The sequence below is a fragment of the Salmo salar genome, chromosome 08, assembly GCF_965601325.2.
Source record: "Salmo salar chromosome 08, fSalSal1, whole genome shotgun sequence".
NCBI lineage: Eukaryota > Metazoa > Chordata > Actinopteri > Salmoniformes > Salmonidae > Salmo > Salmo salar.
In genome coordinates, this window is record NC_138298.1 from 38,948,785 (window position 1) to 38,967,642 (window position 18,858).

Below are 18,858 nucleotides of genomic sequence, written 5' to 3' on the forward strand. Positions count from 1 at the left end.
ACCGCCTGGTACGGCAACTTCTCCGCCCATAACCGTAAGGCTCTCCAGAGGGTAGTGAGGTCTGCACAACGCATCACCGGGTGCAAACTACCTGCCCTCCAGGACACCTAGACCACCCGATGTCACAGGAAGGCCAAAAAGATCACCACCCGAGCCACTGCCTGTTCACCCCGCTATCATCCAGAAGGTGAGGTCAGTACGGTGCATCAAAGCTGGAACCGAGAGACTGAAAAACAGCTTCTATCTCAAGGCCACCAGACTGTTAAACAGCCATCACTAACGTTGAGTGGCTATTGCCAACATACTGACTCAACTCCAGCCACTTTAATAATGGAAAAATTGATGTAATAAATGTATCACTAGCCACTTTAAACAATGCCTCTTCATAGAATGTTTACATACCCTACATCACTCATCTCATATGTATATACTGTACTCTATACCATCTACTGCATCTTGCCATCTTGATGTAATGTACCCCTAGCCACTTTAAACAATGCACTTTTATATGTTTACATATCCTACACTACTCATCTCATATGTATATACTGTACTCTATACCATCCACTGCATCTTGCCTATGCCGTTCTATACCATCACTCATTCATATATTTTTGTATGTACATATTCATTCCTTTACACTTGTGTGTATAAGGTAATTGTTGTGAAATTGTTAGGTTAGATTACTTGTTGGATATTACTGCATTGTCGGAACTAGAAGCACAAGCATTTCGCTACACTCGCATTAACATCTGCTAACCATGTGTATGTGACAAATAAAATTTGATTTGATCGCTGAGATCCTGGTTGAAGACAGCAGAGGTGTATTTGGAGGGCAGGTTGGTTAGGATGATATCTATGAGGGTGCCCGTGTTTACGGCTTTGTGGTTGTACCTGGTAGGTTCATTGATCATTTGTGTGAGATTGAGGGCATCAAGCTTAGATTGTAGGATGGCCGGGGTGTTAAGCATGTCCCAGTTTAGGTCACCTAGCAGCATGAGCTCTGAAGATAGATTGGGGGCAATCATTTCACATATGGTGTCCAGGGCACAGCTGGGGGCAGAAGGTGGTCTATAGCAAGGGGCAACCGTGAGAGACTTGTTCTGAAAAGGTGGATTTTTAAAAGTAGAAGCTCAAATTGTTTGGTCACAGACCTGGATAGTTTGACAAAACTCTGCAGGCTATCTCTGCAGTAGATTGCAACTCCGCCCCCTTTGGCAGTTCTATCTTGTCGGAAAATGTTATAGTTAGGGATGGAAATTTCAGGCTTGGCTGGGTTGTGATTACGGAGAACGCACGACTCCGCACGGGAGACGCAGAGATGAGACAAGACTAATTACCAATTGGATGCCACAAAATTGGGGAGAAAAAAAAGGCAAAAAAAAAAAAAAAAGGATAATCACGATCATGTGCAGTCAATCGCCCATACACTACCTCATAGCCCCAAACCCTACCTCACAACCCTACCTCATAGCCCCATACCCTACCTCATAGCCCCAAACCCTACCTCACAGCACCATACCCTACCTCACAGCACCATACCCTACCTCACAGCCAAATACCCTACCTCACAGCCCCATACCCTACCTCACAGCCCCATACCCTACCTCACAGCCCCATACCCTACCTCATAGCCCCATACCCTACCTCATAGCCCTGTAGCCTATAATATAACCCCATACCCTAACTCATAGCCCTGTAGACTATAATATAACCCCATACCCTAACTCATAACCCTGTAGAATATAATATAACCCCATACCCTACCTCATAACCCTGTAGACTATAATATAACCCCATACCCTACCTCATAACCCTGTAGACTATAATATAACCCCATACCCTACCTCATTACCCTGTAGACTATAATATAACCCCATACCCTACCTCATAACCCTGTAGACTATAATATAACCCCATACCCTACCTCACAGCCCTGTAGACTATAATATAACCCCATACCCTACCTCATTACCTTGTAGACTATAATATAACCCCATACCCTACCTCATAGCCCTGTAGACTATAATATAACCCCATACCCTACCTCATAACCCTGTAGACTATAATATAACCCCATACCCTACCTCACAGCCCTGTAGCCTATAATATAACCCAATACCCTACCTCACAGCCCTGTAGACTATAATATAACCCCATACCCTACCTCATAGCCCTGTAGACTATAATATAACCCCATACCCTACCTCATAGCCCTGTAGACTATAATATAACCCCATACCCTACCTCATGACCCTGTAGACTATAATATAACCCCATACCCTACCTCATTACCCTTTAGCCTATAATATAACCCCATACCCTACCTCATAGCCCTGTAGACTATAATATAACCCCATACCCTACCTCATAGCCCTGTAGACTATAATATAACCCCATGCCCAACCTCATAGCCCTGTAGAATATAATATAACCCCATGCCCTACCTCATAACCCTGTAGACTATAATATAACCACATACCCTACCTCATAACCCTGTAGACTATAATATAACCCCATACCCTACCTCATTACCCTGTAGACTATAATATAACCCCATACCCTACCTCATAACCCTGTAGACTATAATATAACCCCATACCCTACCTCACAGCCCTGTAGACTATAATATAACCCCATACCCTACCTCATTACCCTGTAGACTATAATATAACCGCATGCTCTACCTCATAGCCCTGTAGACTATAATATAACCCCATACCCTACCTCATAACCCTGTAGACTATAATATAACCCCATACCCTACCTCACAGCCCTGTAGCCTATAATATAACCCCATACCCTACCTCACAGCCCTGTAGACTATAATATAACCCCATACCCTAACTCATAGCCCTGTAGACTATAATATAACCCCCTACCCTACCTCATAGCCCTGTAGACTATAATATAACCCCATACCCTACCTCATAGCCCTGTAGACTATAATATAACCCCATACCCTACCTCATAACACTGTAGACTATAATATAACCCCATACCCTACCTCATAGCCCTGTAGACTATAATATAACCCCATACCCTACCTCATAACCCTGTAGACTATAATATAACCCCATACCCTACCTCATAGCCCTGTAGACTATAATATAACCCCATACCCTACCTCACAGCCCCATAGCCTACCTCATAGCCCCAAACCCTACCTCATAGCCCTGTAGACTAAAATATAACCCCATACCCTACCTCATAGCCCTGTAGACTATAATATAACCCCATACCCTACCTCATAGCCCTGTAGACTATAATATAACCCCATACCCTACCTCATAGCCCTGTAGACTATAATATAACCCCATACCCTACCTCATAGCCCTGTAGACTATAATATAACCCCATACCCTACCTCATAACCCTGTAGACTATAATATAACCCCATACCCTACCTCACAACCCTGTAGACTATAATATAACCCCATACCCTACCTCACAGCCCTGTAGACTATAATATAACCCCATACCCTACCTCATAACCCTGTAGCCTATAATATAACCCCATACCCTACCTCACAGCCCTGTAGACTATAATATAACCCCATACCCTACCTCATAACCCTGTAGCCTATAATATAACCCCATACCCTACCTCATAGCCCTGTAGCCTATAATATAACCCCATACCCTACCTCATAACCCTGTAGACTATAATATAACCCCATACCCTACCTCATAGCCCTGTAGACTATAATATAACCCCATATCCTACCTCATTACCCTGTAGCCTATAATATAACCCCATACCCTACCTCATAGCCCTGTAGACTATAATATAACCCCATACCCTACCTCATAGCCCTGTAGAATATAATATAACCCCATACCCTACCTCATAGCCCGGTAGACTATAATATAACCCCATACCCTACCTCATAGCCCTGTAGAATATAATATAACCCCATACCCTACCTCATAGCCCTGTAGACTATAATATAACCCCATACCCTACCTCATAGCCCAGTAGACTATAATATAACCCCATACCCTACCTCATAACCCTGTAGCCTATAATATAACCCCATGCCCTACCTCATAGCCCTGTAGACTATAATATAACCCCATACCCTACCTCATAACCATGTAGACTATAATATAACCCCATACCCTACCTCATAACCCTGTAGACTATAATATAACCCCATACCCTACCTCATAACCCTGTAGACTATAATATAACCCCATACCCTACCTCACAGCCCTGTAGCCTATAATATAACCCAATACCCTACCTCACAGCCCTGTAGACTATAATATAACCCCATACCCTACCTCATAGCCCTGTAGACTATAATATAACCCCATACCCTACCTCATAGCCCTGTAGGCTATAATATAACCCCATACCCTACCTCATAACCCTGTAGACTATAATATAACCCCATACCCTACCTCATTACCCTTTAGCTTATAATATAACCCAATACCCTACCTCATAGCCCTGTAGACTATAATATAACCCCATACCCTACCTCATAGCCCTGTAGACTATAATATAACCCCATACCCTACCTCATAGCCCTGTAGACTATAATATAACCCCATACCCTACCTCATAACCCTGTAGACTATAATATAACCCCATACCCTACCTCACAGCCCTGTAGACTATAATATAACCCCATACCCTACCTCATTACCTTGTAGACTATAATATAACCCCATACCCTACCTCATAGCCCTGTAGACTATAATATAACCCCATACCCTACCTCATAACCCTGTAGACTATAATATAACCCCATACCCTACCTCACAGCCCTGTAGCCTATAATATAACCCAATACCCTACCTCACAGCCCTGTAGACTATAATATAACCCCATACCCTACCTCATAGCCCTGTAGACTATAATATAACCCCATACCCTACCTCATAGCCCTGTAGACTATAATATAACCCCATACCCTACCTCATAACCCTGTAGACTATAATATAACCCCATACCCTACCTCATTACCCTTTAGCCTATAATATAACCCCATACCCTACCTCATAGCCCTGTAGACTATAATATAACCCCATACCCTACCTCATAGCCCTGTAGACTATAATATAACCCCATGCCCAACCTCATAGCCCTGTAGAATATAATATAACCCCATGCCCTACCTCATAACCCTGTAGACTATAATATAACCACATACCCTACCTCATAACCCTGTAGACTATAATATAACCCCATACCCTACCTCATTACCCTGTAGACTATAATATAACCCCATACCCTACCTCATAACCCTGTAGACTATAATATAACCCCATACCCTACCTCACAGCCCTGTAGACTATAATATAACCCCATACCCTACCTCATTACCCTGTAGACTATAATATAACCCCATGCCCTACCTCATAGCCCTGTAGACTATAATATAACCCCATACCCTACCTCATAACCCTGTAGACTATAATATAACCCCATACCCTACCTCACAGCCCTGTAGCCTATAATATAACCCCATACCCTACCTCACAGCCCTGTAGACTATAATATAACCCCATACCCTACCTCATAGCCCTGTAGACTATAATATAACCCCCTACCCTACCTCATAGCCCTGTAGACTATAATATAACCCCATACCCTACCTCATAGCCCTGTAGACTATAATATAACCCCATACCCTACCTCATAACACTGTAGACTATAATATAACCCCATACCCTACCTCATAGCCCTGTAGACTATAATATAACCCCATACCCTACCTCATAACCCTGTAGACTATAATATAACCCCATACCCTACCTCATAGCCCTGTAGACTATAATATAACCCCATACCCTACCTCACAGCCCCATAGCCTACCTCATAGCCCCAAACCCTACCTCATAGCCCTGTAGACTAAAATATAACCCCATACCCTACCTCATAGCCCTGTAGACTATAATATAACCCCATACCCTACCTCATAGCCCTGTAGACTATAATATAACCCCATACCCTACCTCATAGCCCTGTAGACTATAATATAACCCCATACCCTACCTCATAGCCCTGTAGACTATAATATAACCCCATACCCTACCTCATAACCCTGTAGACTATAATATAACCCCATACCCTACCTCACAACCCTGTAGACTATAATATAACCCCATACCCTACCTCACAGCCCTGTAGACTATAATATAACCCCATACCCTACCTCATAACCCTGTAGCCTATAATATAACCCCATACCCTACCTCACAGCCCTGTAGACTATAATATAACCCCATACCCTACCTCATAACCCTGTAGCCTATAATATAACCCCATACCCTACCTCATAGCCCTGTAGCCTATAATATAACCCCATACCCTACCTCATAACCCTGTAGACTATAATATAACCCCATACCCTACCTCATAGCCCTGTAGACTATAATATAACCCCATATCCTACCTCATTACCCTGTAGCCTATAATATAACCCCATACCCTACCTCATAGCCCTGTAGACTATAATATAACCCCATACCCTACCTCATAGCCCTGTAGAATATAATATAACCCCATACCCTACCTCATAGCCCTGTAGACTATAATATAACCCCATACCCTACCTCATAGCCCTGTAGAATATAATATAACCCCATACCCTACCTCATAGCCCAGTAGACTATAATATAACCCCATACCCTACCTCATAACCCTGTAGCCTATAATATAACCCCATGCCCTACCTCATAGCCCTGTAGACTATAATATAACCCCATACCCTACCTCATAACCATGTAGACTATAATATAACCCCATACCCTACCTCATAACCCTGTAGACTATAATATAACCCCATACCCTACCTCATAACCCTGTAGACTATAATATAACCCCATACCCTACCTCACAGCCCTGTAGCCTATAATATAACCCAATACCCTACCTCACAGCCCTGTAGACTATAATATAACCCCATACCCTACCTCATAGCCCTGTAGACTATAATATAACCCCATACCCTACCTCATAACCCTGTAGACTATAATATAACCCCATACCCTACCTCATTACCCTGTAGACTATAATATAACCCCATACCCTACCTCATAACCCTGTAGACTATAATATAACCCCATACCCTACCTCATTACCCTGTAGACTATAATATAACCCCATACCCTACCTCATAACCCTGTAGACTATAATATAACCCCATACCCTACCTCACAGCCCTGTAGACTATAATATAACCCCATACCCTACCTCATTACCCTGTAGACTATAATATAACCCCATGCCCTACCTCATAGCCCTGTAGACTATAATATAACCCCATACCCTACCTCACAGCCCTGTAGCCTATAATATAACCCCATACCCTACCTCATAGCCCTGTAGACTATAATATAACCCCATACCCTACCTCATAGCCCTGTAGACTATAATATAACCCCCTACCCTACTTCATAACCCTGTAGACTATAATATAACCCCATACCCTACCTCATTACCCTGTAGCCTATAATATAACCCCATACCCTACCTCATAGCCCTGTAGACTATAATATAACCCCATACCCTACCTCATAGCCCTGTAGACTATAATATAACCCCATACCCTACCTCATAACCCTGTAGACTATAATATAACCCCATACCCTACCTCATAGCCCTGTAGACTATAATATAACCCCATACCCTACCTCATAACCCTGTAGACTATAATATAACCCCATACCCTACCTCATAGCCCTGTAGACTATAATATAACCCCATACCCTACCTCACAGCCCCATAGCCTACCTCATAGCCCCAAACCCTACCTCATAGCCCTGTAGACTATAATATAACCCCATACCCTACCTCATAGCCCTGTAGACTATAATATAACCCCATACCCTACCTCATAGCCCTGTAGACTATAATATAACCCCATACCCTACCTCATAGCCCTGTAGACTATAATATAACCCCATACCCTACCTCATAGCCCTGTAGACTATAATATAACCCCATACCCTACCTCATAACCCTGTAGACTATAATATAACCCCATACCCTACCTCATAACCCTGTAGACTATAATATAACCCCATACCCTACCTCACAGCCCTGTAGACTATAATATAACCCCATACCCTACCTCATAACCCTGTAGCCTATAATATAACCCCATACCCTACCTCACAGCCCTGTAGACTATAATATAACCCCATACCCTACCTCATAACCCTGTAGCCTATAATATAACCCCATACCCTACCTCATAGCCCTGTAGCCTATAATATAACCCCATACCCTACCTCATAACCCTGTAGACTATAATATAACCCCATACCCTACCTCATAGCCCTGTAGACTATAATATAACCCCATATCCTACCTCATTACCCTGTAGCCTATAATATAACCCCATACCCTACCTCATAGCCCTGTAGACTATAATATAACCCCATACCCTACCTCATAGCCCTGTAGAATATAATATAACCCCATACCCTACCTCATAGCCCTGTAGACTATAATATAACCCCATAGCCTACCTCATAGCCCTGTAGAATATAATATAACCCCATACCCTACCTCATAGCCCTGTAGACTATAATATAACCCCATACCCTACCTCATAGCCCTGTAGACTATAATATAACCCCATACCCTACCTCATAACCCTGTAGCCTATAATATAACCCCATGCCCTACCTCATAGCCCTGTAGACTATAATATAACCCCATACCCTACCTCATAACCATGTAGACTATAATATAACCCAATACCCTACCTCATAGCCCTGTAGACTATAATATAACCCCATACCCTACCTCATAACCCTGTAGCCTATAATATAACCCCATGCCCTACCTCATAGCCCTGTAACCTATAATATAACCCCATACCCTACCTCATAACCCTGTAGACTATAATATAACCCAATACCCTACCTCATAGCCCTGTAGCCTATAATATAACATTGATACATATTGACTAGGCTGATCACTATGAATCAGCATCAATGTAAGGAAGCCTAAAATGATCATTATTGAAAGTTGAAATCAGTCATGTTATAATATAAGAATTCTGCCGATGTCTTACCCCCTAAATCACCTTTCTCTGCGATGGCCTAACTTCTCCAAAACACGTTTCTACATAACATTGTAAAAGAAAGCTACAAACCTCAGAAACATTTTTCTTCGACCGATGGTGTCCAGTTCTTCCTCTACTTCCTTATAAATGCACTTCCTGTTTCAACACGGTAGGCGGGTTCAACACGTTTAAGTTTATATTATATATTCATATTTATGTTATGTAAAGTCTCCATACACTTTGTGTAAGTATTCAGCCCATATAATATGAATTTCTGGTAAAAGTGAATTTAGATTTTATTTCAGGATTTGATTGAGTAATGTTTTGCAGTGCTACCAGCAGAGGGCAGTGTGACAACAACCAGGTTTGGCAGAAGGACGCTAGACGGTCATATCTGTGTTGTTATGGTAACATGATAGGTTGGGTAACCAACGATATACAATGATTCTGCAAACCCAAAAAATATGTATTATAATATATAGCATATGAAAAAATATACTATTTATAATGTGAAGTTACAGTGAACTAATCACACTTATCAAAAACACATTACCACACACAGACCGACACACATTCACAGATAGACACACACGCACACACAGACCGACATACATTCACAGATAGACACACACGCACACACAGACCAACACACATTCACAGATAGACAGACACACACACACACACAGACCGACACACATTCACAGATAGACACACACACACACACACACACTGACCAACACAAATTCACAGACAGACACACAAACAGACTGACTCTCATTCACAGGTAGACACACACACAGACCGACACACATTCACAGAAACACACACACATAAATACATTCCATTCATCGAAAATGTATTTGACAGGGATACTGCGTATCAATCAACATTTCTGTAAATGTGACAGATTTAGCCAGCTAGCTAAACTTATTGTTGCCCCCCTAACACTTACACACATGATTCTACCAATCAAAAGGCTTGATGATGACTTCATTAGTAGAATCAGAATCAGTTGTTCTAAAGGGCAACTAAAATGTACAGCTCCTTGAGGGTCCCAGAGGAGAGGTTCGGACTAAACTGACCTAGAACAATGTGATACAAATTAACTCATTATTTATTAATTATCTCAACAATTCACACACACAGACAGAGAGAGAGAGAGACGGACACACACACAAAAGAGCATGTACGCACACACAGACTCACAGAAAGAGATACAGAGACACAGAGATTAAAAGACTACAGAAAAATAAACACAATATTTCACTTTTACTAAAAAATATAATTCAGGTCTATATTTTCATAGTGACTATGTACATGGTGGGGGCCACTTCCATTTGAATTCCAGTCAATTCAAAAAATCAACCAAATTCCAAATCTAAATTGTTTAAATTGAAAAGCATTGAGGAGAATTTGAATTAGAGTTTCAGTCTACTTCCTGAATAACTGGAATTTAAATGAAATTGACCCCAGCCCTGACTATGTATTGGTTTACCAATCTTTCTCAATATATTTTTCAATTATGAATTCTCACACCCAGGGGCCATTTAAATCAAATCAAATTTTATTGGTCACATACACATATTTAGCAGATGTTATTGTGGGTGTAGTGAAATGCTTGTGTTCCTAGCTCCAACAGTGCAGCTGTATCTAACAATACACAACAATACACACAAATCTAAAAGTAGAAGAATGGAATTAAGAAATATAGAAATATGTGAAGACAGACACACGCACACAAGCGCAGGCGCAGACAGACACATTGACGAACACACACTCACCTTCCCGCTAACTTTATAACATGCATATGCACCGTTTCTAGTGGTTGAAGAATTGCATTTCAACAAGGCAAGTAGATTAGTGTTTTGTGCAAATGAGGGATATGATGGACACGTTTATTCATAACAATAAAAAGGTTAATAACAAGATGCAATCATTTGCCCTTAGTGAGAATAGAGAACATCCATTTCGTTTCTTTGCATTTTTAAATAATTAGAAATAGCGATCTATTTCCGAGGCTTTTATTTATTTCGTTTCCATGATCGTTTCATAATAAATCCCTCATCTTTTCTGTGATGGTTTCATACTCACGACGTAGAATATAGGCCTACAAGTTTACCATTCGTCCCATCTCTCGTTTAGTTGGACCCACTACACAGCAGTAAATAGAAAAGTTATTTCAAGTATTTCGCTCTAACACCAGATGCCTAATTTGTAAACGTTGTCTACACATGCATGTGCACGTTTTCACGCAAATGTTGTAATTTATAAAAACTGAACTTGACATGAGAATTTGCTAATCCAACCTTTAGACCATGTGCATGCACAGTTTCTAGTGGTTGAGGTCTTGCATTGCAACAGTAGACTAGTTTTAGTCTTGTACATGTAACAGTGTAGGTTCCGTCCCTCTCTTCGCCCCGACCTGGGCTCGAACCAGGGACCCTTGCACACATCAACAACTGACACCCTACGAAGCATCGTTACCCATCGCGCCACAAAAGTCGCAACCCTACTTCAAGTCTCAGAGCGAGTGACGTCACCGATTGAAACACAATTAGCGCGCACCACCGCTAACTAACTAGCCATTTCACATCGGTTACATACAGATGGGGAATATATGACGAGACTCTTATTCAGAACTAAAGAACAGACAGGCCGAGCTAAATATAATAAGATGCAAATCATTTGCTGTTAGTGAGAATGGCGAAAATCGATGTATCTTTACATTCTAAAATAGTGAATAATCTTTGCTGTTATTTATTTAATGTCCTAGATCATTGCAAAATAAATGCCTCACCTTTTCTGAATGTGTGATGGTTTCAAAGGCTACTCGCAAAATAACATACAGACCTACAAGTTAGGACTGGCTACTATTCGTCCATTCTCTCATTTAATTGGACCCACTTCACAGTAGTACATAGATAAACTACAGTATTTCAAGCAGACTATTTTGCTTTATGCGCTCGGATCCAAAGCGCAGTTTAACGTGAGAACAGACCGTTCTCCTTTTCCATTGACGTGTGTAGGCTAAGCCTGAATACTGTCATGTGACATTTCTTGAGTGGACAATATTTCATTTATAAACATAATTCATTATCATAATCCTTGTACAGTACATTCCTCATATTTTCTGGCCATGATGAGGTCATATTCCCGATGTAGCCATACAACAAATGACCATGCGCATTTCTCATTTAATTGGGAAAATTAGAGGCTATTATTTAAAATGTTTTCTCTATGCAGATGACACAGCCCAACCTCACATTCAATTCACGCATAAATGTACATAATTAATTTCAGCAGATTTTGTGCGTTTTTGTGCATTTTTGTGTGGTATGAAAAGGAAAACTGTAATGACTGTTTTCCTACTTGCACTTGTTGCAAAATCCTCCGTGTCTCCTCCTATCACTATAACAGTGATGTTGAATCACCCAGTTACACCGCCCTGCTCTGGATCATGCCATGGTGGCAGAAATAAGAAGGGAAGGAAAGAACCATAGAATAAATGGAACATTCTGCTATCACTCCGTGGATCCAAGACCAAGAAAACACACATCCCCTCAGGAAAAAACACTGGCATGTCACGCTCTGCTCTGCCGTCGCTGCCAGCCACCAGCATGACTGACACTTCATCGGTGTCTCTCTACTGGCACTGTGCGATAGTCTCTGCTCCCATTGAGAACTTGGGGAGAGAGATTCGGAAGAAATGCTGACTTCCTCTGCAGCCCAGCCCACTGAATTTGTACGAGGCCGCCTACAATTGACACGCCACATTGCATCAACCAATGGTTGTGTGCCATGTCACTGACAATAATAAAGTACATATTTCATGCAGAACGCTCCGTTTTCAGTCTTTCAAATAATATGTTTAGATATTCAGGAGGCTGTATGTTTGTATTATCACAGCACTATAAGAAAAGGGGCTCCTCAAAATCCATTGTGAGACTAAAAACGTCCTAAGGCTCGTCAATAACAACGACGAGACAGCCTATAGACAGACAAGAAGCGCAGTGTCTAACAGCGATGTGCAGTGGAAACAACCTGGAGATGAACACAAAGAAAAGAAAGGACATCATAGAGGATTTTAGAAATGTTTTATTTGTCTGTTTTACTGTATACCTCGGTGTGCTATGTAGGCCTATTATATGTGAGAGAGCTCCAAAGAATAATTCCAATTTTGACGCTCGAAAAGCGGCTTCACTCCGAGGAGCAGCTGTAGTGTTGCCGGTCCGGAGAAGAGAGGCTGGGCTCTGTGAGGACGATGGTAGTCAGAGGCAGGAACAAGGCTGCGTTATGACACCAGTGAAGCAGCGGAGCAGCTTTACTGTCTCGGGTGAAGCTCGTTTTGGCTCGGCGGACGAGTATTTCACTCCATTGTTTGATCCGTGCATAATGCAAAAAGTCCTTATAAAAGGTTATGTTCGTGGGAGAGGTGATCAACGCTGTTATCAGGGCTGGTTAGGCACAATTCTCTGTGATGCAGTGGCTTTGGTATATTCAGTCTTTGTTCTGTTAGAAAACGGACTGTGATCTGCATTCTCAGTGTCTCGGTCTGACAAGACTCCCGACTCGACAGTGCTCTAGTAGACTACAGGCATCTCTCAATATCTACAATAACACTTATTAGGAAGGTTATCCGAATAAATTAGGATCCGAAATGGCAAGTCAAGTCAGTCACTATAAAACCAAGCTGTATTGGATAGAAAATAGTAGACAGTAAATTATCCTACCCGGACGAAGCATACTACTAATCTACTGGAGAAATGTATGTCTCACTTTTGTAAGTGAATGGAAATACAAGTCACTATAAAACCAGCACTGCCTCTCTACTCACTGACACTGAGCTGTCCGAAGAAACCAGAAGAGAGCTGCCAACTGTCATCATCAGAAGAAGAACAAATCAGCCAGAAGTCAGAAACACTCAGATTGACTGCTGCTAAGGCTTGAACACTGCCAGAGAGAACTGCGTTGATTATGAAGGGGAAAATAACCTTTACGGTTTTCCTACTTGCACTTGTTGCAAAATCCTCTGTGTCTCTTCCTATCACCATAACAGTGATGTTGAATCACCCAGTTACACCGCCCTGCTCTGGATCATGCCATGGTGGCAGAAATAAGAAGGGAAGGAAAGAACCATAGAATAAATGGAACATTCTGCTATCACTCCGTGGATCCAAGACCAAGAAAACACACATCCCCTCAGGAAAAAACACTGGCATGTCACGCTCTGCTCTGCCGTCGCTGCCAGCCACCAGCATGACTGACACTTCATCGGTGTCTCTCTACTGGCACTGTGCGATAGTCTCTGCTCCCATTGAGAACTTCACCCCTTACACACCTGCATAGCTGAGTGGGGAGAGAGATTCGGAAGAAATGCTGACTTCCTCTGCAGCCCAGCCCACTGAATTTGTAAGAGGCCGCCTACAATTGACACGCCACATTGCATCAACCAATGGTTGTGTGCCATGTCACTGACAATAATAAAGTACATATTTCATGCAGAACGCTCCGTTTTCAGTCTTTCAAATAATATGTTTAGATATTCAGGAGGCTGTATGTTTGTATTATCACAGCACTATAAGAAAAGGGGCTCCTCAAAATCCATTGTGAGACTAAAAACGTCCTAAGGCTCGTCAATAACAACGACGAGACAGCCTATAGACAGACAAGAAGCGCAGTGTCTAACAGCGATGTGCAGTGGAAACAACCTGGAGATGAACACAAAGAAAAGAAAGGACATCATAGAGGATTTTAGAAATGTTTTATTTGTCTGTTTTACTGTATACCTCGGTGTGCTATGTAGGCCTATTATATGTGAGAGAGCTCCAAAGAATAATTCCAATTTTGACGCTCGAAAAGCGGCTTCACTCCGAGGAGCAGCTGTAGTGTTGCCGGTCCGGAGAAGAGAGGCTGGGCTCTGTGAGGACGATGGTAGTCAGAGGCAGGAACAAGGCTGCGTTATGACACCAGTGAAGCAGCGGAGCAGCTTTACTGTCTCGGGTGAAGCTCGTTTTGGCTCGGCGGACGAGTATTTCACTTCATTGTTTGATCCGTGCATAATGCAAAAAGTCCTTATAAAAGGTTATGTTCGTGGGAGAGGTGATCAACGCTGTTATCAGGGCTGGTTAGGCACAATTCTCTGTGATGCAGTGGCTTTGGTATATTCAGTCTTTGTTCTGTTAGAAAACGGACTGTGATCTGCATTCTCAGTGTCTCGGTCTGACAAGACTCCCGACTCGACAGTGCTCTAGTAGACTACAGGCATCTCTCAATATCTACAATAACACTTATTAGGAAGGTTATCCGAATAAATTAGGATCCCGAAATGGCAAGTCAAGTCAGTCACTATAAAACCAAGCTGTATTGGATAGAAAATAGTAGACAGTAAATTATCCTACCCGGACGAAGCGTACTACTAATCTACTGGAGAAATGTATGTCTCACTTTTGTAAGTGAATGGAAATACAAGTCACTATAAAACCAAGCTGTATTGGATATAAAATACACAGTAAGTTATCCTACCCGGACGAAGCATACTACTAATCTACAGGAGAAATGTATGTCTCACTTTTGTAAGTGAATGGAAATACAAGTCACTATAAAACCAGCACTGCCTCTCTACTCACTGACACTGAGCTGTCCGAAGAAACCAGAAGAGAGCTGCCAACTGTCATCATCAGAAGAAGAAGAACAAATCAGCCAGAAGTCAGAAACACTCAGATTGACTGCTGCTAAGGCTTGAACACTGCCAGAGAGAACTGCGTTGATTATGAAGGGGAAAATAACCTTTACGGTTTTCCTACTTGCACTTGTTGCAAAATCCTCCGTGTCTCTTCCTATCACTATAACAGTGATGTTGAATCACCCAGTTACACCGCCCTGCTCTGGATCATGCCATGGTGGCAGAAATAAGAAGGGAAGGAAAGAACCATAGAATAAATGGAACATTCTGCTATTACTCCGTGGATCCAAGACCAAGAAAACACACATCCCCTCAGGAAAAAACACTGGCATGTCACGCTCTGCTCTGCCGTCGCTGCCAGCCACCAGCATGACTGACACTTCATCAGTGTCTCTCTACTGGCACTGTGCGATAGTCTCTGCTCCCATTGAGAACTTGGGGAGAGAGATTCGGAAGAAATGCTGACTTCCTCTGCAGCCCAGCCCACTGAATTTGTACGAGGCCGCCTACAATTGACACGCCACATTGCATCAACCAATGGTTGTGTGCCATGTCACTGACAATAATAAAGTACACCTTTCATGCAGAACGCTCCGTCTTCAGTCTTTCAAATAATATGTGTAGATATTAAGGAGGCTGTATGTTTGTATTATCACAGCACTATAAGAAAAGGGGCTCCTCAAAATCCATTGTGAGACTAAAAACGTCCTAAGGCTCGTCAATAACAACGACGAGACAGCCTATAGACAGACAAGAAGCGCAGTGTCTAACAGCGATGTGCAGTGGAAACAACCTGGAGCTGAACACAAAGAAAAGAAAGGACATCATAGAGGATTTTAGAAATGTTTTATTTGACTGTTTTACTGTATACCTCTGTGTGCTATGTAGGCCTATTATATGTGAGAGAGCTCCAAAGAATAATTCCAATTTTGACGCTCGAAAAGCGGCTTCACTCCGAGGAGCAGCTGTAGTGTTGCCGGTCCGGAGAAGAGAGGCTGGGCTCTGTGAGGACGATGGTAGTCAGAGGCAGGAACATTGCTGCGTTATGACACCAGTGAAGCAGCGGAGCAGCTTTACTGTCTCGGGTGAAGCTCGTTTTGGCTCGGCGGACGAGTATTTCACTTCATTGTTTGATCCGTGCATAATGCAAAAAGTCCTTATAAAAGGTTATGTTCGTGGGAGAGGTGATCAACGCTGTTATCAGGGCTGGTTTGGCACAATTCTCTGTGATGCAGTGGCTTTGGTATATTCAGTCTTTGTTCTGTTAGAAAACGAACTGTGCTCTGCATTCTCAGTGTCTCGGTCTGACAAGACTCCCGACTCGACAGTGCTCTAGTAGACTACAGGCATCTCTCAATATCTACAATAACACTTATTAGGAAGGTTATCCGAATAAATTAGGATCCCGAAATGGCAAGTCAAGTCAGTCACTATAAAACCAAGCTGTATTGGATAGAAAATAGTAGACAGTAAATTATCCTACCCGGACGAAGCGTACTACTAATCTACTGGAGAAATGTATGTCTCACTTTTGTAAGTGAATGGAAATACAAGTCACTATAAAACCAAGCTGTATTGGATATAAAATACACAGTAAGTTATCCTACCCGGACGAATCATACTACTAATCTACAGGAGAAATGTATGTCTCACTATTGTAAGTGAATGGAAATACAAGTCACTATAAAACCAGCACTGCCTCTCTACTCACTGACACTGAGCTGTCCGAAGAAACCAGAAGAGAGCTGCCAACTGTCATCATCAGAAGAAGAACAAATCAGCCAGAAGTCAGAAACACTCAGATTGACTGCTGCTAAGGCTTGAACACTGCCAGAGAGAACTGCGTTGATTATGAAGGGGAAAATAACCTTTACGGTTTTCCTACTTGCACTTGTTGCAAAATCCTCCGTGTCTCTTCCTATCACCATAACAGTGATGTTGAATCACCCAGTTACACCGCCCTGCTCTGGATCATGCCATGGTGGCAGAAATAAGAAGGGAAGGAAAGAACCATAGAATAAATGGAACGTTCTGCTATCACTCCGTGGATCCAAGACCAAGAAAACACACATCCCCTCAGGAAAAAACACTGGCATGTCACGCTCTGCTCTGCCGTCGCTGCCAGCCACCAGCATGACTGACACTTCATCGGTGTCTCTCTACTGGCACTGTGCGATAGTCTCTGCTCCCATTGAGAACTTGGGGAGAGAGATTCGGAAGAAATGCTGACTTCCTCTGCAGCCCAGCCCACTGAATTTGTACGAGGCCGCCTACAATTGACACGCCACATTGCATCAACCAATGGTTGTGTGCCATGTCATTGACAATAATAAAGTACACATTTCATGCAGAACGCTCGGTCTTCAGTCTTTCAAATAATATGTGTAGATATTCAGGAGGCTGTATGTTTGTATTATCACAGCACTATAATAAAAGGGGCTCCTCAAAATCCATTGTGAGACTAAAAACGTCCTAAGACTCGTCAATAACAACGACGAGACAGCCTATAGACAGACAAGAAGCGCAGTGTCTAACAGCGATGTGCAGTGGAAACAACCTGGAGCTGAACACAAAGAAAAGAAAGGACATCATAGAGGATTTTAGAAATGTTTTATTTGACTGTTTTACTGTATACCTCGGTGTGCTATGTAAGCCTATTATATGTGAGAGAGCTCCAAAGAATAATTCCAATTTTGACGCTCGAAAAGCGGCTTCACTCCGAGGAGCAGCTGTAGTGTTGCCGGTCCGGAGAAGAGAGGCTGGGCTCTGTGAGGACGATGGTAGTCAGAGGCAGGAACAAGGCTGCGTTATGACACCAGTGAAGCAGCGGAGCAGCTTTACTGTCTCGGGTGAAGCTCGTTTTGGCTCGGCGGACGAGTATTTCACTTCATTGTTTGATCCGTGCATAATGCAAAAAGTCCTTATAAAAGGTTATGTTCGTGGGAGAGGTGATCAACGCTGTTATCAGGGCTGGTTAGGCACAATTCTCTGTGATGCAGTGGCTTTGGTATATTCAGTCTTTGTTCTGTTAGAAAACGGACTGTGATCTGCATTCTCAGTGTCTCGGTCTGACAAGACTCCCGACTCGACAGTGCTCTAGTAGACTACAGGCATCTCTCAATATCTACAATAACACTTATTAGGAAG